Below are 24,819 nucleotides of genomic sequence, written 5' to 3'. Positions count from 1 at the left end.
ATGAACTCTGTAAACTTTGTATATTTAAATGACCGCAAGTGAAATATGGTATACCATGAAGTTGAGTGTTCAGGATTGTCGATGCATTCGATTGATCAGTGTCTATCCGTGAGTACGAATGAGAATCTTGGTTGTCATCAGGAATGAAGAATTTATCACCGATGAGGTCAGAAACGGGACCGGGGTTTAATTCAACGTCACCGGATAGTGATAAAAACTTGTAGTTGAATGTTGCTGAGCTATTTGGATAGTAATGAAGACTGCGATGACTGTACTTCACTATCCATGGTTTTATTTGAAGAGTATTTATGCTCCATTTACAGTCTATGGTAGTAGAAGCAAGTGTATTGTTCGAATAATTATCACTCAGGGTGGAGCAGGTTGTAGATATAGCGATAATTACAATGTAATGTATTGGTTAGACGAGTGCAGAACACTTTATGACTATACTAGTGTATATCCTGTATGACAACATCCGTGAAAACATTACATTGACCGTAATAATAGTGAGTCTCGCTAAATACACCGTCCTGGAAAACAGAAGGCATACCTTCACTGATGTAAGACTGAGCGGTAAAAGAGACGAGTTTTCATTCTATTGTTTGATTTCAATAAGAGGTGGACCGTTCCCGGAGGTACTGCAATACCGGGTCGATCCGTGGCCAGGACGGAGCAAGCCCCTATTCCATTGCCCGTTTCCAAAAATCAGTTTAATATCGAGCTGCTCAATGAGCAGCGTATCAGATATTAAGCTGATAAGAACAGATACTACACATGATCTTAGCCAAAAGGCCGAGAAGCGATATTGTATATAGGGCAGGAGCGACGGTATCTGAGAGAACAAAACATTGTGTGCGGTTTCAGTACGGCAACACGATAATTGACTTCATTGAGTAGTATTAGTTAGTACTATTTGACTAAAAGTGTGTAGATGTAAATTATTTTATAACTTACTTGTGCGTAAAAGTTAAATAAGATACCACATACACTTATTTTTACCCATTCGCTTGGATGCATTCGAAATATCCTCCAGTGATATACTAATTTATACTGCTGCACATCCGGGTAAGGCCAGAAAAAAAAAGCTACCTACCCATATTTTTGGCATTTCAATTTTTTTTTTGGTGATGGGCAAAATATCCTCATGCTGGCTTTGCATGTCAGTGAAATGCACACTTTGTTTCCAAATTAAGGGAATTTCTTTATATTTTCTGAATAGTACATGTAACAATATACATTTGAGTCAATTCCAAATTATGTACTGTCAGTGGTTTACTTTGCTCGGATGATACATACAAGCATGAATTGAGATAAAATTAAACTGTTGCATATCCAATATTCACTAAACGAAATGAGCAAAACTTTATGACCATGGGAAGGGCAGTCATTGGGCCATCAAAAGTCTGATAGTCTGAAAGTCTTCAAATGTTTTACTCTTTCTTTATTCATGATATTTTTGGAATCAAATTAAAGTTCAAGAGAAGTCATTTACCACATCTGAAAAATATCTTTCAGCTTTGCCACAACAAAATACACTTCATAGTGTACTGCATGTCATAATTGTCTCTCAACCACATTCAAGCTTTGTAAGACTTTATAATTATGTTTTTTGTTTGATATTTTATGCCTCTAAATGGCCTCCTATATTGTCTTATTTTCAAAAAAGTTTGTATTTTTGAGGATGTATCCTTCCAATCAGTAGCAATCACGGTAATAATTGTCTTTCTCCCAAAACAAGATGGAAGGTGGCTGACTAAGTACCCCCCTTCATAGGTCAGAGCTAATTATGAGACATCTCCTTACAAGTATCCTTGTGAAATGCACATCCTTTGTCAAGTAATATCATTTGGACTGTTATCGTAGTTGATTATCACTTATTTTTAATGCATCATTGTACCTGTGCTACCATATATAATTTTATATCACTCCTCTATAGTGTAGGTGACAGAAGGAGTGGCTAAAACAATTCTGGAGTTTCATTTAGCGGGTCTTAGGAGCTACAAAATTTGTTTAACCGTAAATTGTGCACATTTCCTAACTAGAGCTGATGGAAATCAATTGCCATACAGACAAATTGCAAGAGATAAAATCAAAATGAATAAATAAGTACAATGTAAACTCAACTTCAAATGTTTTGCCACCATTACATGTGGTTTGTTTTTACATCCTTTGTAAAAACGGAAAAAAAAATACGTGCTGGTAATTTGTAAGATTGATAGAGGTCTTTTTAATTTTTTAATTTGGTACGAGATAACTATTATTGGAAATTGGAAGGGATGTAAGTGACATGTAATGTTCCCTTCAAAACAGTCAGAATTAGTCGGACATGACGTACTACTATGAACTAAAAGTACGTTCATTTTTTTTCAGAATCTAATCTCTGTTGAAGTGGTTCAGATTCAAACATGAAGATAACCGTATCCTTGCTACTCGCTCTATTTGTGTTCCTACACACATGTTATGAGGTAAGTGGCTGCTATTACGTGCTAGCCTAGAAGCTACCCGTGGCTTTGAATCTGAAAATCTCCTCCACCATGGCCATGTCTAGAGGAATGAACAGTCATGAACCAAACATTCTTCATGGAAATGACTAAACCCCAACTGTTACAATGATGGAAAGAGTGTAAAAAGTAGCGTCCTGATATGACAAATGTACCATATATGAACATTATGTAACACTCTGACAGCCAGTGACAAACGTAACATATTATTGGGCAAAATTCTCAACACCAGCATGATGTTACTTGCACTGTGGGTGGCTTTGTTTGAATTCGAAATTTCGTCGCGGCTTCCCACTCTCTCTAGACGGGGTGAAGGATATCTTCTGATAAAAAGCCAAGGATAGACTTTAGGTTAATTACAGGCTTCCCTACTAATCCTGATTAAACAAGTGGTTCTTCAGATATCAGATATACAGATGACCCCCAACCCTTAGAAAAGCATAGGTAAAGCTGCATCTCTCCGATCACGAGGTCAAAATGTAAAATGCAGATAAAGTACTTTTAGATGAGTAACAGAACATTTGTTTTCATACTCCTTATATGTAGTATTGTGAACCCGTCAGCTTCTTTTCTTCTTTTTTTTGGACAGGACATTGTCTCACGGCGAATCAAAATACCCCCTCCCCCTCTGTGATGTATTGAGTCCCATTGTAAGCTTTCATTTTAGTTCAAGATGCCCAAGAAAACCCTTCTCCTGTAAATTCATATCACTGATAACCTCACAACACTTCAGAAAGTTAAATGAACTGCATGTTTCCTTTTCAAGCTTTCTTATTATCTTTTTTCTTTTCTGAACCGTATATTGTATGCTGTGGGCACTTTAGGCTTACTAACCATTTTAGGTCTGCAATCTTTATGCACTATAGGTGAGCTTGCTGGCACTAACCCCCTAGCTTATTACAATTTCATTCATCACAGTTCTCTTTAGAAATCGTGTTCATTGTGTTTACCTTCAGTAAAGGAAGGTTAAGTTTTAGGCTGGAGTCAGAATTTACAGCGGGGGGGGGGGGGGCTGGGGGTGAAAAAAACCTGCCCCCCCCCTTCGTGCTCTCAAAAAATATAATGGCCCCCAAAGTTTGTAAAAGATAAGGACATGTAGGATGCCATTTAAAGGCATAAAAAATTCAAACCATACACATTTAATATCGAAAACCGTAGAGTACTTGAAAATTTTACTCGAGTAATACAAGAGAGAGAGAAACAGAGACAGAGAGAGAGACAGAGATCATTCAGACCATTAGAATTTTCATGCCTCCCCCTTTGAACCCTCAATTTTTTTCATGGCCCCCGAATTTCTCCCAAGCCCCCCCCCCCCCCGCCGTAAATTCTGACTCCAGGCTTAGGGTTGGGGGATGTCTGTCTGTCTGTCTGTATGTATGTATGTATGTATGTATGTATGTATGCATGCATGTATGTTTGTCTGTCTGTGTCATCATTTTCTAAACAACGGCTGGCTCAATCAAAATGAAATACATGATGGCCAAAACAAATTAGGATTTGGTAAACATGCTACGAACATTAATGAGTCATTTGCATAATTAATGATTTTCAGTAATCAGGCTATGTATGAATAGTGTAAGTTTCGCGTTCTATATAATTTGGTAAATGTATTCATGATACCAGGCCGCATGTGTCTCATGTAGCTTATTGATGTAACTGTTTGTTTAATGAATCATTTGCATAATTAATGATTTTCAGTAATTAGGCTATGCATGAAGAGTGCAAGTTTCACGTTCTATATAATTTGGTAAATATATTCATGATACCAGGGCGCATGTGTTTCATGTAGCTTATTGATGTAACTGTTTGTTTAATGAGTCATTTGCATAATTAATGATTGTCAATCATTGAATTCTACCTTAAGAATGCAAACTTCAAATTCATTATAATTTACTATATATATATATCAACCATAGCAACACGCTCATTATCTAAAAAGCTAGTTGAAGTAGCTTTTAGTTTTCATAAGCATCTGCATAATGCATGAATTTGCAGTAGTTTGGCTATATCTTCAAAATGTATACTTCAAATTCAATATAAGTTGTTGCATACTTCAAACATAACAAATCGCACACGTCCTTGAAAGCTTGTTGACGTAGATTTTAGTTTTAATAAATCATTTGCATAATTAATGACTTTCAGTAATTAGGATATACCTCTAAATGCACACGTCAAATTTTTAAAAAAATGGTACATACTTCAAACATAACTAATGACATGTTCTGAAAAGCGTGTTGATGTAGCTTTTAGTTTTACTGACAAATTTGCATAATTAATAATGTACTCTTCAAATCCAATATAATTTGGTACACACATCAACCATAAAATACGCACATGTTCTAAAAATGCTTGTTGATGTAGCTTTTAGTTTTAATGACAAATGTGTATAATTAATGTATACTTTTCAATATAAATTTGGTACATACATCAACCATAAAATGCGCACATGTTCTAAAAATGCTTGTTGATATATGTGTTGGTTTTAATGACAAATTTGCATACTTAATGATTTTAAATAATTAGGCTTTATATTAAGAGTGCACACTTCAAATTTCATATAATTTGGCACATGCATTGATATAATTCACTAGTTAATGATTTGAGAACACCAGCTTCAAATCCTCACTTGTTGATCTTAACAAATTGTACGTGTCCGATAAATCTAGATTATTCATTTCCATATATAATTAATGATATTCGGTCATTGGGCAATATCTGAATCATACAAACTTCAGATCTATCAAAGCCTGCCCCAACTATTGCCAATTAGGGGTATATCATGTTCCAAAAATTATTGTTTGTAGGAACGAAAATCTAGAAAAAGACTTTACATGCCCTTATGAAAGGCATTCAGTTTAACTCTGGTTATATATGGAACTCATATGATATACTTTTCCCCCTTTTTCCTAGGCACACAGCCATCGGAGAGGTGGCGGTAGTGATGGTAGTAGTGCCGAATCTAATTCCAATGAGTCCGATGAGTCCGATGAGTCCAATGAGTCCAGTAAGTCCAGTGAGTCCAGTGAGTCCAGTGAGTCCAATGAGTCCAGTAAGTCCAGTGAGTCCAGTGAGTCCAATGAGTCCAATGAGTCCGTTGAGTCCAATGAGTCCGATGAGTCTGATGAGTCTGATGAGTCCGATGAGTCAATGAGTCAATGAGTCAATGAGTCTGATGAGTCCAATGAGTCTGATGAGTCTGATGAGTCAATGAGTCAATGAGTCTGGTGAGTCTGGTGAGTCTGATGAGTCTGATGACTCAATGAGTCTGATGAGTCTAATGAGTCTGATAAGTCTGATGAGTCTGATGAATCCAATGAGTCTGATGAGTCTGATGAGTCTGATGAGTCCAATGAGTCCAATGAGTCTGATGAGTCCGTTGAGTCTGATGAGTCTGATGAGTCCAATGAGTCTGATGAGTCCGATGAGTCCGATGAGTCCGATGAGTCCGTTGAGTGTGATGAGTGTGATGAGTCCAATGAGTCTGATGAGTCTGATGAGTCTGATGAGTCCAATGAGTCTGATGAGTCTGATGAGTCTGATGAGTCTGATGAGTCCAATGAGTCCAATGAGTCAATGAGTCAATGAGTCTGATGAGTCTGATGAGTCAATGAGTCAATGAGTCTGATGAGTCTGATGAGTCTGATGAGTCTGATGAGTCCGATGAGTCAATGAGTCTGATGAGTCTGATGAGTCAATGAGTCTGATGAGTCTGATGAGTCCAATGAGTCAATAAGTCAATGAGTCAATGAGTCTGATGAGTCTGATGAGTCCGATGAGTCAATGAGTCTGATGAGTCCGATGAGTCAATGAGTCTGATGAGTCTGATGAGTCCAATGAGTCAATGAGTCAATGAGTCTGATGAGTCTGATGAGTCTGATGAGTCTGATGAGTCAATGATGAGTCAATGAGTCAATGAGTCTGATGAGTCCAATGAGTCTGATGAGTCCAATGAGTCTGATGAGTCTGATGAGTCCAATGAATCCAATGAGACTGATGAGTCCAATGAGTCCGATGAGTCTGATGAGTTCAATGAGTCCAATGAGTCTGATGAGTCCGATGAGTCTGATGAGTCTGATGAGTCCGATGAGTCTGATGAGTCCAATGAGTCTGGTGAGTCTGATGAGTCTGATGAGTCCAATGAGTCTGATGAGTCCGATGAGTCCAATGAGTCTGATGAGCCTAATGAGTCTAATGAGTCCGATGAGTCTGATGAGTCTGATGAGTCCGATGAATCCGATGAGTCCGATGAGTCCGATGAGTCTGATGAGTCTGATGAATCCGATGAGTCTGATGAGTCTGATGAGTCTGATGAGTCCGTTGAGTCTGATGAGTCTGATGAGTCCATTGAGTCTGATTAGTCCGATGAGTCAGATAGCCAGATACAGATAGCCAGTGGCATACAGGTAGACAAACAGCGACAGACAGGGGCAGATAAATAGACAGATAGCCAGATACAGATATACAGATGGAGACAGACAAAAACAGATATACAAAGACATATAATTAGATACAGACATAGAAAGACACAGACGGTCAGACAGAGTCAGATATACAGAGTGAAATAGAGATAGAGAAAACAGCTGTTTAACAGAGCTATTCAATAGAAAAGTAGGCCTTGAACCAAAGAGCGACCCTGTCCAATCCTTATGGGTCTATTGCTAAGATTGGGAGTAAATTTGAGTGATTTCAATATTCAATAATATCATTATGTAATCTGTGTTTCTTCCCTGACAGAAAAACCTCATATTATAATCTTCTTAGCTAATGACTTTGGTAAGTACCGTAAATTACAAAGTCAAACTTGGGATTTATTCTGTCTATGAATGAATGAATGAATGAATGAATGAATGAATGAATGAATGAATGAATGACCCTTAGATCATGAGTATTTCCTGAGGAGAAGAAAAATATTGGGAAATAATATAATTATACCTCCTCAAGCAGAATATGGGAAAAATAATATCTATTTGGAACGTTTTGACTCATACTTCGAGCATGACAGACCCAGGGATGTAGACGACTAGGGTATATAATCAACATATTTATTCAATAACTTGACTTTGCATAGTATAATTAATTATGGAATGTAAAGAGTGAAGAATTTAATACTTAAAACAAGTAAATAAGAAGATGATAAATACTAACGACACAAAAACAAATTGTTTCCCAATTACATTCCGACGCTTATTGTTTTTACTTGTCACATGTTGAACGTAATACAAAATATGTAAATAGAATGCAAATGAGCACTTCCAAATATGGGTTAACGACTAGACTGTGTCATCTACACATAGGTTGGAATGACTTCAACGACGATACTGTAACACCTACATTACTTCAGCTGGCTTCTGAGGGTCACCAGTTTACCAATTCATACGCACTACCCCTTGACGTTGGGTAAGTATGACAATTAATACCTTTGATCAAGTTTAGGTGTGCAACACGATGAAAAATATTTCTTTCAAGATCCCCAGAACTTGTTGGTATTGTGCGGGCATCATTTCAAGAGGTGAGAAGCTCCTAACTTTGTGCATTTCCCATAATGCCTTGCCTAGTTGACAGTAGGCCTCTTCTAAGTCAGATATGCCCATTTTAGAGAGAGGTTGTTCGATGCAGTGCTGATGAAAATGACTTTTCTGTGCCCCCTAAGCATTTAGAAATATTACTAAACATTCTTCTGTTTTCTGTTTGATTTATAATAGAACTATAAGTGCTCTACTGACTTGCAAATATCCTCATCGCACTGGTACACAGGTAAACAGGATAATTATTCATATGAACGTAGGGATATGGGTGGGGTAGGGATGGGTGGGGGTGGGGGGTGGGGATTAAGTTTATTTTAACTTCGGATTTGATCGCTCATGGAGATTGACAGTAACTTGATTGATCAATTTATGTTGCTTATTTCACTCGACTTAATTCTATTTTCTGTTATTCGATTTTGGTTTCGTTTGATTTAGTTACATTGATTTATAAGTTTTGTTTTGTTTTGTTTGATTTACGTTTATTTTCTTTCGTTTGCTTTTACATTAAACTTTTCATACTACCATATAATATTGTGTCATTTTTTGTCCATTTCCCAGTTTTTCATGTCACATTTCCCTCGTCAAGGATATGGACTTCCATCTAGCTTCACTCTGTTGCCTGAAAAGCTAAAAGAACTGGGTTATAAAACTCATGCTCTTGGCAAGTAAGTCAAACCTGTGTCAGAATATGTCCATTTAGATTAATGACAAATAAATAAAAGTCAAAACCTGTTGAATTTGATACATATTGTACCCAAGCCACGTTTGGTTATTTGGCTTGTAGACGTATACCGGAAAGTGAAGTTTGCATATTTTCCACAGAATAAATAACCGAGATTCTAGGTCATTATTTACGGAATATGAGAAAATGTTGCATAGTGGGTATATACTACAAGCGAAAACCCGAGGGTGTCTTATCAAACCCCAATATAACATGCTAAACTTTGAAAAAAGTGAGAGGAAATGTGAAATTATGGACTATTTATAATAGTATGCCTGAAACACATCACAGGCAGGTAACATTGCGTCATTCGGTCGATTCCATTGAGAATATGGCGCCCTCTCTCAAATTGGGGGTATCATCATCTCATAGTACAGTTTCTTAAGAGCTTTTTTCCTTGGTATTCTGTAGAAGTGCAAATCGGGGATGTTTTTTCGTATTGTTCAGACATCAAGGCAAACAGTAGCGCTCTACAATTAACCAAGTAACCTATACCATGTTTACCCTGAAGGTACACACAGACAGGAAGTAGAGCGCCACCATGCCACATTTTGGAAAGGCCTATTCATCCATGTTTACATTTTGGTCATGAGCAATTTACAAGGGTTAAGCTGTAATGTGTCTTTGTTAAGGTTTAGTGGACTTTAAAGGGATAGTTAACAAAACATGGCTTCTACGGATATCAGTTACAATCGTTATTTCAGCTTTGCACAGAAAAGCTTCTTCAGAAAACTAAAAAGAACAGAAAATCTAGGACAGGTAACAAGTAAAATACGTAGAATACCAGAAAAAACTGGCAAAGTGATGGTGTAGAACATTAAAAGATGAAAACTGATGGCTAGTTTGAAAAGCATTTTGAAGAACGTATAACAGGAAGATGAAACGGCATACATTTAGATGACAGAATAGACTGCTGGAAAAACATAGTACTGTGGTGATAAAAAAAATGTGGAAAATAATGTGCAGGACAAACAAAAAAGCCAGAGAGTAAAACCAACAAATAATAACGAAATATAGTGAATGGAGTTTTAATAACTGTATATGTATCGTTATCCACAGGTGGAAACTTGGGTTTTGTCACGAAGACTACCTCCCAACAAATCGTGGGTTTGATACCTTCTACGGTACCTACACTGGTAATGTTGACTACTATGAAAAAACTTCAGAAGATCCTCAAACCGGTAAGCCCACCAGAATTTGGACATTTTATATCTTGTTAGTTTGTTGTTGTTGTTGTTGTTGTTGTTGTTGTTGTTGTCGTTATTGTTGTTGTTGTTGTTGTTGTTGTTGTTGATGATGATGATGATGATGATTTTGACTGATGATGATTTTGACTCATAAATTGATAGCTTGAAGGCAATGTCATCTAAAAGATACAATGTAGAGTGATCCCATAACAGAAAAGTGCAAAGGTGATCATTGTATAGTCATTTCAAGTTGACTGACGTGTTTGATAATGCTCATATTTATTTATTTATTTGTTTTCTTTTGTTTTTATTTGTTCATACATCTCTTTTAATTATTCATCTTTACTATTCTTCAGGGGATGAAGGCTATGATTTCTATGACAACGATGCATTGGTAACACCACGTGATAGTGAACATCTTGCTGTATGTATATATTTACAATTATACAAGTCTAAGTTACCCTGCTTGTTTTGTTTTGTTTCGTTTCACTTTCTTCATTTCGTTTCGTTTTGTTTTGTTTTGTTTGTTTCGTTTCGTGTCGTGTCGTTTCATTTCATTTCGTTTCATTTCGTTTCGTTTTGTGCGTTTTACACGGTGTCTAAGACTATAATATTGATTTAGCAGTCTGAGAAGGTATACATTACCCTCAGCTTTGCTTTATTGGGAACAAGCCGTTCCACGATCACGTGATATTTCACAGAGTGACACGTAATAATTTAATGTTATTCTCAAACTTAAAAAAAAACCCGGAAATTTTAAGAAAAAAAAAGATAACCGATAAACATGATTTTCGCCAGTCAAGTTTTACAAAGTAAGTAAACGATAGATAACTTGTCTGAAACGATCATGGGGGGGGGGGGGGGGGGGCATTTCCCTTAATGAGTACCGGTACCCACCATTTTTGTTTAAGACTATTCTTTACATTATACCATGCACAAGCCAGCTGAACAACAAATATGGAATTTATACCGGAGTCGTTCTATGTCACGACAACACGTGTCTATGTTACGACAACGCGTGTCTACGTCACTAATTCTGCTGTGTTCGAAATATGAGTCATTACTTTTTCCGATTTTTCATTCGTACTACTGGCACTGGTATAACTATGTTATTCTCCAAAATTGTTCTTCACTCAGCTGGAAATACTCGAGACCCAAGGTTTTGTCACTACTCGTCTAGCGACTCGTAATGACAAAGCCCGTTAGGTCACTCGTATTTGCTTGAACGAAGAAAATGTTGACGAATAACATCTAATTATTTCAATAATCTTTTTTTTTTATCATAACCGTCTCCATGTGTCTGTTATTTTTTTCCTCCAATTATATCTTGCAGCTCAAAATCAAGAAACGTGCTGTTGATATTATAGAAGATTTCAACCCCAAGGAGAATCCTCTTTTTATGTATTATTCATTCCAGTTACCTGGCGCGCCTTTACAGGTGAGATTAAATCGTAGAATCAATTTACAGTCTGATGGGGCGAGATCAATAGTTAAAAACCTAATTCTTATACTTTAGGCCTCAGACCCCTTTCTAACTATATTGACCAAAATTGAAAATTGCTTCAAACCACACAATCAATTTCAAATGTAGTGCTAGGAATATAAAACTACCATAAATAATACTTTTTTGTTGATACTTTACTTTATTTTAGTGCCATGCATTTACTATATCAAACATTCTTCCATTTCTCAATGTGATATTTCTTAAAAGAAATATTTGTATTTAGGGGTACAAAACATCCATTAAAAGTAAGACCGATTTTGTAGGATGAAAACTAAAATGGCTCAAACCACCCCACCCCTAAAGTAAAAGAATAAATTTTTTTATATCCTACATTGAACTATTGATCTTGCCACTTACCAGAATACCTTCGGATTACAGAGGAAATTATAATTGTGTTCAGTTTCCCTGATCAAACTTGTTTGGTATGAGAGTCATATTCAATCCAGTAAATACACAATTATTTCTGTCAGCAATTCTAAGGACTGTTTGTAGACTTGGAAGGACAGGTGAGAATATTAATGGCTGTTAGGCGAGTTATAGTTACACCTTTTGAATTGTCAACCGCTCTGAGTTGTCAGCGTATTTTTAATTGCATTAATATATTTTCCAGTTTGTATCTTTGATGAGTGTTTTGCTTGGGTCTTGTTGTGAACTTGATAATTGGGTCTTGTTGTGAACTTGATAATTGGGTCTTGTTGTGAACTTGATAATTGGGTCTTGTTGTGAACTTGATAATTGGTCTTGTTGTGAACTTGATAATTTTACAAAATGGAAACGCCTAATTACTATGATCATCTGACAGAACTCTCAATCTGAAATATTGTTAATGCCATATAAATATCTAGAAGCCAAAATAAACCAATAAAGTATTATATTTCAACAGCCCAATATAATAATGAACACCTTCTTATTACCAATATAATATGAAGGCATTATTTGATATCTATTATCCCAATGGCTGTCATGTTCTAACTGTTTCCGGGAATAGCAGCATATGGGGTTATAGAGTCTACTAGTGCCAGAATATAACCAGACAGTAAGTGTTTTATAATAACACATCACATCTCAGGTTCATATGCTTTTACTAATCAAAGCAAATCACCGGTAGGATCCGTGCTACATTAAAAGTGCCCATGGAAAAAAGAAAACGAATAGTGCCCGTATATGCAAATTGAGGTCACAATTGGTCACAAGTCCATGCCATGTGACACAACCTAAGCCTATCAATGAAACCGATGACGATGTGTCATAGTCTCCTTTTTTCGTAATTTATAGGCGCCAACAAAATACTTAGATCGATTCGCCTCCGAAACCAATCCAGAGAGAAGAAAATTCCTTGGTAAGCATGTATATTTATTGTTCTAGCTCAGGATAACTATTGCCATGATTAATTCCTTAGTTTCAGCATGCAGCATTCCAAGACAAGCTTTGTCTAACATTGCAACGTTTACATTCAGTGACACAAAATCGTTAGCCTTTGACTGCCCATCTTTTATAAAACTGGCATGTACAACTTTAGACTATAAGATATACGTCGTGTTGATCAGCCATATCAGGCTTCTTAACTACGACTGTACTAATCTACCCAATATCCTGCACAAGCCAACCAGATTGGGTTGCAGCCAATCAAATATCGCTATGCTAATAGGTGTCTACCTGGCCACAATGCGAGCCTTTCGTTCAATGTTGATTTATGAGACCAGCCACCTAATGTTACGTCAATAGAATATTTATAAATTTCCGGCCAAATTTTGGTATTTTATCAAGTACAGACAATTAACAAGTATCACCATAGCAACAATCGTTCTTAACATCAGAAGCAGATACTATTCTGTCTACTTGATTTTTCATCTACATAATGACCTCTGTTTGAATTTCTAATGACAAGTTCAAGGCGCGGCCTAAGTCTTTTGATCTAGCCGGCACAGACTGGTAGTTTAGCACAGACTATGAGTCTGGCTGATAGCATGGCATGAGTGTCGCATCTTACAGTTAGACCAGTACAACGTTTACCCTTAGAATAATTAACATGTGTATGAACTTTGACCTATATTAATGTTTTCGTAACAATATCTGTGCCCCGGACCTGTGCTCGACCAAACCAGAGTCAAAATGAACGACAAGACAATACACGATTTGATGAATGAATGAGATCTCACAAATCCAGTTTTGTAATATTATCAAACGCCATGCAATAATTGATTTTGCTATTCTACTTTGCCTTCCACAAGCCTTATCTAACATGATGGACGAAGCAGTCAAAGAAGTAAAGAAAGCACTAAAGAAGAAAAAGATGTTAGACGACACCTTTATTCTTTTTCTCAGTGGCGTAAGTACATACTGTCATACAACTTGAATCACTATAGTTCTATCAGGTAACGTAGCAGAACACTTAACTTCAGGTTATTGCACCCTGGCCAATTGCTATATTACGTAGGGTAGTAGTGGGGTTAAATCTGTTACGATACCTTCATTTCAATGTTAACTTACATAATCAAGGAATGTTGCACTCTCCATATAAGAAAAGCATGTAGCGTGTTCGTGATATTGCTTTTTGTAGTATTTGACAAAAGAATATCGTTTCATACTCTTGTCTATCAACCCATATCACTATAGTAACAATACAGTGGTCTGAGGTATAAAGAACTTCAGAAAATGCTCGATATGACATGTTGAAATTCTTTGTGCCTGCAATAAAATTCTACCACCTAGGTTTGTTACAAAAATGGCCATTTGATTTCTTGTTTGACCCCATAACTTCCTCTCCATACACTACCCTATATACTATAGGTGCGCAAGAAAATAAGGGGGTTGTCTTGTTCTAATTTGACAAACTCTGGTATGAGGTAAAAAATGCTATTGCAGGTACCGAGAATTGCATATTGTTTAACTTGTTCTTCTTACAAGCATACGCATGATACTAATAGGGCCAAATAAAAAAAATTGTGTTTTCGATAACCCGACCGACACTAATTTAAACCGCCGAACGTAAACATTTTTTTTTACATTAAAACACATTTCTATTTATTTTTTATATTTTTACATTCAAAAGATAATTTTTGTGTAATTTTTCTTCTTAAAAGTATAATTGGTTTATCTTTAAATTTTAAAATGGCCAAGGACTGGGTATTTATTTTGGATTTTTAATTTATGGTGCAATTTTATCATGGCTTGAAAAGTCAATATCAAACAACATTGACTAAGTCTGTATTTGTAACTCATTACACTGCAACAAATTCAAACATGTGTAACAGGTTTGTTAATATACAATAACAAAAATTTTATACATTTCTTGATCTTTCAACGGTAATGTATTGAGTTACAAAGGAGGACTCAAATAGGAAACCTTGATAAAATTGGTTTATAAATTAAAAAATCCAAAATAAATATCCAATCCTCATCCATATCCATATGGCCACTTCAATATCACTAGAGAAACCACGTCTTTCCAGACAGTAAGTCAATTATATATATTCAGCCTGTATATTGTTTTCGTCTACTTCACATACAATTGTCTTCATTTACTTCTTATGCGTAAAAAAATATTGTGTGGTTTCGATTACATTCAATTTTAGAATAGGTGGGGTAGGTAGATTTTTTATTTTATTTTCTTAATTTTTTTTTTCATATGTGAGTGTCTAGTTCAGGTAATTATGTTTTCCGTTGTTTTCCATATGGTCTCTGTGTTATTAGTTTCTTCTCATCAGATGTACAGCCATTACAGATTGGAAGAACAGTTTTATATTGTCTTTTTAAGTTGATTTCAGTTTCCGCATCCACTATTTCTTGCGAAACTTCATGATTTTCGCGATTTTCTTTTTTTTTCTCGAATACGTAAAAAAAGGTTTATAGTCGGCGTGAAAAAACTAGGTGGGGTCGGGTAACCGGAACCAAATAACTTTTTTTTTTTATTAGGTCTTATCCACATCATCAAACTATCACAGAAGTATTCTGACCAACAAGTACCTGGTCTTAGCGTTAAATAAATTTCTCTAAAAAAAAAAATAAATAAAAAAAATAAAAAAATAAAAATTCTGACCCCCCCACCCACCCCACCCCCCCACCCTATTTTTTGAAATCATGTTATCGGAAACAATTTTTTTTATTTTTGCTTAAGGCCAAATAAAAAAATATTGTGTGGTTCTGATAACGCCCAATTTCCAAATAGGGTGGGTAGGTAGGATTTTATTATTTTTTTATAACTCTTTTTCTTTGGTCTGGTCCAGGTAATGTTTTCCCTTGTTTATCTAGATTCCTTCCATATGGTCTTTTCGATATGGGTCACACAAGTCGATGACATGTTCAAATCTCACTATTTCTCACGTGACTTTGCAAATTTGTTCAATTTCCGATATTGTTTTCGAATTACCTAAAAAATGGTGCGAAGTAAAATACTAGGTTGAGTCGGGTTACCGGAACCAACACTTTTTTTTTGGGGGGGGGGGGGGGCTTAAGTGGCGATTTGGAACATTTTGACCATGAACACTACATAAGCAATGACATATATATAGACAGTGTTTGAAAGGGTTCTGCCGGGTTTGTGTGTGATAAAACACTGTGTATGTGATGTTGTTATGATGTCGGGGGGGGGGGGAGGGGACTAGTCACCACGTAAGTGATTCATGGCATGCTTGATGCTCACGTCAAACCATAATGACCAAGAAGCATTTACCTTTTTTTCTTTCTTCAACGTAGAATGGTGGTGATGTAGCCCACGGTGGTAATAACATTCCTTACCGTGGTAACAAGGGTACAGTGTATGAGGGCGGTATGAGGGTGCCAACATTCGTCTGGGGAAATATGTTGAATACTGAAGTTAAAGGGTCTGTCAGTGATGGGTAAGTACACAGTTCCTAATGATCGAGATCTTTTCGACAATTTATGAATAAATTAATGAGTTATATGATGGATGGATGGATGGATGGATGGATGAATAAAATGAACAATGGGCGAATGGCTAGATAAAAATAAACGAACATATTATAATGTAATTTAATCAACTAATTAATCAATAGATATGTCAATAAATAAATGGATAAAAAATATTAATTATCTACTCATTATTAGACATGTCAAATCTGATACCTGATTCTATCATAGAATGACTTTTTTTTCCAAAAAGATTCACAGTGCAATATACTTCCTGTATATCAGTATGTTTTCTTTATAGTTACAATCTGCGAACAAATTTAAAAATAGTGCGTTTGTTTGTAGTGAGTTAAGGAAAGATTTCATGTAAGGGATAAAGAAAAAAATTGTTTGGTTCCGGTTACCCAACCCCACTGCCGACTCTAAATTTTTTTTACGTATACGAGAAAAAAATAATAAAATCGCGAAAATTATGAAGTCTCACAAGAAATAGTGGATGCGGAAACTGACATCAACTTAAAAAGACAATATAAAAGGTTCTTTCCATCTGTAGTGACTGTACATCTTATGAGAAGAAACCAATAACACAGAGACCATATGGAAAACAACGAAAACACAACTACCTGAAGTAGACATTCATACATGAAAATTAAAAAAAAATGTATAAAAAAAATCTACCTATTCCTAAAATTGAGCGTAATCGAAACCACACATTTTCTTTTTGTTAGGCTTAATAATGTATTTACATGAAAGATGTCTCATTCCTGTTTACTACGAGCAATTGCACCAAACGGGTTGTCCCCCCCCCGCACTTACTCTATCTATATGTGTACTTACACATTTAAAAAATGAACACATTCAGCAATTGCACCAAACGGGTTGCCCCCCCCCCCCCCCGCACTTACTCTATCTATATGTGTACTTACACATTTAAAAAATGAACACATTCAGCAATTGCACCAAACGGGTTGTCCCCCCCCCCCCCGCACTTACTCTATCTATATGTGTACTTACACATTTAAAAAATGAACACATTCAGTGTACATTCGGTGTTTTCAAAAAATCCTAGTATATCTGTTGGCCACTAGCATGACACCATCTAGTTACATTTTTTGGTTATTCTTTTAGAATGATCCATGCTATCGACTGGTTTCCAACCATCCTTAAGATGGTCAACAGTAAGTATTTGATATACTTTGGTTTTTGTAACTTTTTGGGTTTTGTGATAAGAAATGTTCACATATAGTAATATGGTTGTTTCTGATTCAGCATTGATCCTATTGAAGTCGAACTTGTCATCCGTCTGATCAAACTAATTTAGTAAATTACAGGAAGGAGTGCTGGGAGAATAAGCAGAGGGGGGGGGGGCACTTTGTGTACTTATAAATGGGTTCTTGGGGAAGGCCATATTTTAGAAAACGGGATTAGGGGAGGGTCACCTTTTACTTTGGTTCATTGCATTGCCGAATTTTGCATTATTTTGTGATTTTGGCATCCGATCTCTGCAACCAGTTCTACATCTTACTGCTGCCACCTCGGTTAGGGTTAGGGTTAGGTACCGTAATATCAGACCATATAAATCACATCACTGCTGACAACCATGCAGTGAATCAATTGTCAGTTGTCATGTGAGGAGAGGAGTGGGTCTCACATCACAGGAGTAAAACTGGAATACTTGATTAAGATATTTGGGATAATGTTGTGGCGTGGAGATGTTGAAATCGGTTCTGACAAGGTCAGGAGTGTGTCCTTTATCTAGTATTCGAGAGTTCTGACTTTCAATTATATCAATTATCAAGATTTCTAGCCATTTGATGACCTATCACAGAATCAAGCCATTTCTTGCATATTGCAGACCATCTGGAACATTTATGTGTGGCATATCACAGACACGTGTTAGTGTTTAGGGGTAAACCATTTGATTGGGGGGGGGGTGTTGACCCAACAGCATTTATTCTCAACCACCATGGCAGTAATTTATTTTTCCAGAGGAACTGGACAGTAAATTGTTTTCGTGTCATGTAGGATATTACTAACAACCGTAGTCTAGTGTGTGTCAATCCACATTTTGCATACATACATTAAATTGAAGAACTAAAGGAGTACTATCTGGTGTCATTTTAACATGTCAAGGGGGTAGCAATACCCTTTCCTGAACACAATTGAAATTTGAATTCAGAAAACTAACACCAAGAAAAATCCTCAAAGTATGTTGTTGCATGCCATTCCATTTAAAATTATTTTATCATTATGAAAAATAACAGGATTCATTCAAGGCACTAAGTCAGGTCAGTCTTAGTAATTTGATTTGATGGTAGTGTTTTAGTTTGTTTCAGTATTTGCCACCATTTAGTATAAACCTTTGACAAGAAATTTAAAAAGCCTCGGTGCTGCTGCCGTAGGCGGTGGTGCCAGAAACACATGTACCTGGGAATTTGACATTTGTAGCTGGTTTCTGCACTTGCAGCACAACAATTTTTTTAAAGTTCATTACCCCCTGGAAACAATTTTTTTTCTGTCTTGAGCTGGTCAGCAAATCTTTTTTCCTGCTTTACTGGCAACAGTTGTTTTTTTCTCAAAAACCCTCCAGAGGGCCCCCCCCCATCAAATGGTGTACCCCTTATTCAGTCATTGCCTTCTTTTAAGATCATGTCACCATTCAGTCACAGCAGTAAAGTAGTTGAGGGGGTGCTATGTCTTCTATGAAGACTTGTTTTCAGAAACAAACCATGAGATATATTAGTGTACATATGTATGTAAAGTATGCCTACTATGCTAACGTTCTTGAAAGGAATGAACTATTTAGTCGTAAGTTTTATTACGTACCAGCACAGCCCATTTCATTCCAAACAAATATAGATTGTCGATATTTCAACTCCGTGCTGTCAGTCATTCCTTAGTACCTACCTAAGAAGGGAACGAGTAGGTGAATAGAAAGGGATGTACAAACATGTTTTGATTGATTGTAGATGTGTCCGACATTGAATGTAATGGAAAAGACCAATCGGATATGGTGTTTAATGGAGGAGACTCTAAACACAACCTGTTGTTTCTTGCTCTTGATGATATAGGTGCATCTAAGGCTGCTGTTAGGTAGGTTTCTGTTCATGTTGCCTTGGTAACACTAATAAGTATCACACCAAGTCATGAATGTGCGCATGTGTGTGTGGGCAGTTCTAGTAAGCATGAAGACTGTACGCGTTGATTTGTTTGGACACTTCTTCTTTGAATATTCCAATAGATGGAGCAGAGCAGACAATGTCATTCGTGAGATTGTTCCACGTTAACCGTGTACTAGGATAATATGTATGTATGTATGTATGTATGTATGTATGTATGTATGTATGTATGTATGTATGTATGTATGTATGTATGTATGTATGTATGCATGCATGCATGAATGCATGCATGCATGCATGTATGCATGTATGTATGTATGTATGTATGTATGTATGTATGTATGTGTATGTGTATGTGTATGTGTATGTGTATGTATATGTATATGTATGTATTTTGTTTCACATTTTTTTCACGTAGGAAAACAGTAAAAATAAATATCAATTTGTCATCCTTACGGCCACTTTAAGCTACCTTCAGTTTGTTTCTAAATTATTCATGTACTTGTAAATAATACAATGTAAATAAATAAATAACTAAATAAATAAATGATCAATCAATCAATCTTTTTATTGCAAGTAAATTATTAATAAACATGTTAAAGAATACAAAAGTAACATAAGAAACGTTGTTGACTGGCTATCCGTGCAGTTATCGATATATCTGGGGAAGTACTCACTCGCACTGCTATTTCAATTGTCAGTCAGTTCCATTTAAGACTATAACGTTGTAGACTATTGGATCAGCCAGCCATCCAGTTTCTTCTCAATCTATGAGGTACTGTACCGTCTTGGACTGTGTGTAGAACTGAACTCACAACCATCGGAAACGTTCATATCTGGTTTCAACGAACGCCAAGCTAGCGACTTGGTTGATTTTATTACATGATCAATCTTTTTCTCCACCCCCCCCCCCCACCCATGGGTGAAAAACCCAACTTAAATACATTTTAAAGTTTACACAAATCCCTATTCTTAGAGTATGACATATTCTTAACTTATGAAAGACATCACCTGGTGTTCAATATCCAATCACCTTATCTAGATTAGTAATATAAGTACATATCTCAAAGACCATAAAATAGTTGTGCAATATGATATTCATACTTTCACAGAACAATGAAATCATACGATGAAGTTCTATAATTAACACATTACGTCATATTAAACTTAATGACGCTTCAATCGTACCTTGCACAAAACCGTTACCCATGATGACCGTGAATCTGTCATCATGTTTGCCCAATAAACGTAATCTTGAGCATCTGTGTCATGCACCAGCACGTAGGATTTCTTGACCTTTAGTCAAGATTGCCAAAATAGTAGAATTTAGACCTAATTCCGAAATGCGCGATGTGGAGATGAAGGAGATTTCTGTTGTTACATTAAACAGAATATCACTGTATTGTACAAAGTTTAACGCATTTTGACATCATTTTAGAGTTCATAACGAAAATTACTGAATTGAATTAATTTAGTTCTGAGATCCATAACACATACAAAAATTGTTTTTAAATTACTACATTGAGCCTTTATCGATAGCAGACTGCTTAGGAATGTTTACATTATATGAATGTATTGAATTTTTGTTTACAGGTCTAATTGTTTATTCACGGACTGTGGTGGTCTGGGAATATTAAACGGGCGTGATTTCAAGTTTATTGATGGTGAACCTTCTTACTTATATCCTGTAAGAATAAACAGCGACACAAGTAAGTTTCTCATTTTCAGCAAGCAGCTGGTTGAATAACTCACTGTTTCACAGTAATTATGCAGTGATTTAATTAATACTATATAGAATACCTGGCATAATGATTTTGGCACACTCTATTAAGCAAAGCAGCATAAACCCCACCTTAATTCAAAACAAACAAGCAAACACATCTGCCTAAAATACTTAGTACGTGCATACATACATCCACACACACACACACACACACACACACACACACACACACACACACACACACACACACACACACATGCTTGCTTGCACGGACATGATGCTGCACCCATCCACCCCCATACATACACACATACATACATACATACATACATACATACATACATACATACATACACACACACACACATACATACACACACACATACATACATACATACATACATACATACATACATACATACATACATGTACATACATACATACATACATACATACATACATACATACATACATACATACAAATAGAAAGAGTTCTGGTTAGACAGAGTTTAGGATTTTCAAGAACAACCATTACAAATTATAATTGTAAATAACATTTCCTTCTTTTTCTGTCTTCTAGATTCTATATTTCCAGTTGGAACTACACCTCTAATCACCACATATAATGTCACTTTACCAGGTGAAACGACACCTCAACCAAATCCAGCTGACGGTGATGGCGTCCCACTTTCTCTCTTGTTTGACCTTGAAGGTAAATATCATGACCTTAAGATTTGAAAACGAGGCTTGTTAACATTACCGTATAGATACTTAGGGGAGAACCATTTGATTTCTGGGGGGGGGGGTATGGAGGATTTTGAGAAGAAAAAAAATTTCCGGGTGAACCAGAAAAAAAAAATTGATCCTGTAATGGCTTGAGAAAAAAAAATTGTCATAACAGACAGAAGTGAAAAAAAAATTTGTCACAATACACCAGAAATAACCAAATTTGGAAACCTTATTCTCATGTATTCTTTGGCGGCGCAAATGGTTTTTAATACAAGTATAAATTCCTGTTTTTTTCCAGCACTTATCATTAAAGCATGCACTATATAGCTCTGCTTTAAACCCAAGTGCACACAAAGTTTTCCTTTCCTTTTCTGACCCAAGAAAACATATTTCGGGATTTTTGTTGCAATATCTCAATGACACAGTCAATATCTGAAGGGGACTATTTGGCTTCTGTAAATTAAGACAATTTAAAAAAACAAGACAGGAGTCAATAAACTAGTGTTAAAATCAATATATTTTTCTTTCAATATAAATCTCTTATAAAGATGTACAAATAAATCTTTCTCAAGTTGACAATGAAAATTGAGGAACAACAAATATAACGAAATACAAAAAATAATATCTCCCATACCTACTTCCTCCATACCCCCAGAAATCAAATGGTTCTCCCCTTATTCCACTCACAATAATCTAGCGTTCTTTATATAAATTTGGAATCAAAACAGTTTATTTCACAGAATTCAAGCAAATAACGTTTACCTCTCTTTTTGTTTGTATTGTCTAGTTGACACAAGCGAGTCGAGCGATATAGATAACTTAACAATTGTCCAGTTGATTCTGCAACGGATGTTACGTACTGAAAGAACACATAGTGTTGGTAGTCCGTTCATTTATGACGTTAATAATTTACTGCCTGCTGGTAACCCAGAAGCAAATAGCAATACTGCCTGGATATCTGGTTGGTGTGATGCTGTTGTCGATCCTTAATTTCCACACCGGATATGACGTGTGTAACTTACCGGATATGACATCTGTAACATTGCCTGTTCTATATGAATTTGAGTATCAAAATAATTCGTAATCTAACAAATAGAATAATGCAATATTTACAAACACGTAACATTATAAATGTAAAGCTCTTTGAGCACTGCATTATATTATATTCTTATATATGTATAACTCGGGTTTCTTGGGCATAGAGCATGTGCAATTATTCATAATCAAATTTCAATGCTGGGAATTTAAAACTTAATCCAAAAATGTTGCAACTATTCTTCTTTATAGCTTTTTCTTTACTGTGTACCGGTTCCTGGTATGACATGGTATGATAGATCTTTTCTGTCATCTATAAACACTCTTCTCCTGGTTTAATATTATGTACCCGTAAGGTTCAAGTTTTTGACTTTGAATATGACAACGATACACCTATACTACAGTTTGCATAGTTCAACCGGATATGACGTATGTCAATGTGAACGAGGCTTCAGCCACACGTCAATAGTTGATTTTCCCGTTCCAAGATGCATTGCGCGAGATGACGTCGCTTATGTTGTTACGTTTAGTCTTGTTTTGTCTTTTTACGTTTGAAATAACATTCAGAAAATGATGGAAAGATATGTTGACCTCTTTGATTATGAATGATTTTATGGAACAAGGACTAAACGTCAGCAATGACAGAGAGGGATTTTATGGTTGAACACAAGGTATGATCAAGTGACAACGATTCGCTTGAGTAGTGCGTGCAAATTAACCCCTCAGTGCGTACACAGTGGCATTGAATAGAGGGACGCGCAATGCATCTTGGAATCGGCAATAATCTTCGAACATGGTTATCCGTTCTAAGGTCCCGACCATAGCAAATTGGCTATCAGCTAAATTACTTGATGATGGAGATATACATCACTGAATGAAAGTGGACAAATGTCCACAAGCAAAAAGACATGTCGACATTACATGAAAAAGTATTATTTGAAAACAGAATATGTTAATTTCTGCCTAGTCTTGGAAATGGTACCTGCCTTAACCTGACCTTACGGATACGTTTCATTTTATCATTTAAAACATTATCATTATCGGGAAAGAATTGACCCAATAAATAGTTAAGATGCAATGCAAGATTTACATGTCTCCTTGTTTATGTACGTATAGATATGTCAGGTGGTGACCTACTTACACCTTGCCTTGCATCCTTTGTTAAAGAATATGTATGTATGTATGTAAGTATGTAAGTATGTATGTATGTATGTATGTATGTATGTATGTATGTATGTATGTATGTATGTATGTATGTATGTATGTATGTATGTATGTGTGTGTGTGTGTGTGTGTGCGTGTGCGTGCGTGCGTGCGTGCGTGCGTGCGTGTGTGTGTATGTATGTATGTATGTATGTATGTATATGTGTGTATGTATGTGTGTATGTGTGTATGTGTGTGTATGTATGTGTGCATGTGTGCATGTGTGCATGTGTGCATGTATGTATGTATGTATGTATGTATGTATGTATGTATGTATGTGTGTGTGTGTGTATGTATGTATGTATGTATGTATGTATGTATGTATGTATGTATGTATGTATGTATGTATGTATGTATGTATGTATGTATGTATGTATGATGTATGTATGTATGTATGTATGTATGTATGTATGTATGTATGTATGTATGTATGTATGTACCCTTAAATCATACCATCTTAAAAAGTGTATCACCTGATTCGACAAAAATCTCTCATATCTCTGAATATCGCTGTCTTGGTCGCCACCAATCTTACTGACGTTTTATCTTACTGTTATTGCTACAGTTCGTCGTCTGGTTCGACAAATAATTTACTGTCATTGCTTCAGAAATCAATATCGTTGATTAACTGACACACCTGCTTGATGTCGATCACTGAATACAAAACACATACAGTTACTTAGTAAGAACAGTTTATGGCCTC

At 36.0% G+C, this 24,819-nt stretch overlaps 1 non-coding gene across 1 annotated transcript; it reads right to left on the bottom strand.

Annotated features, from left to right (window-relative positions):
* Window positions 1-613: 613 nt before the first annotated feature.
* LOC144442870 (U2 spliceosomal RNA) lies at window positions 614-804 on the bottom strand. The gene has a single exon (XR_013481665.1). It is a non-coding gene; the product is annotated as a U2 spliceosomal RNA (small nuclear RNA).
* Window positions 805-24,819: the final 24,015 nt, after the last annotated feature.

This window comes from Glandiceps talaboti, chromosome 11, assembly GCF_964340395.1.
Source record: "Glandiceps talaboti chromosome 11, keGlaTala1.1, whole genome shotgun sequence".
Classification (NCBI taxonomy): Eukaryota; Metazoa; Hemichordata; class Enteropneusta; family Spengelidae; genus Glandiceps; species Glandiceps talaboti.
This window is presented reverse-complemented; position numbering and strand designations above follow the sequence as displayed.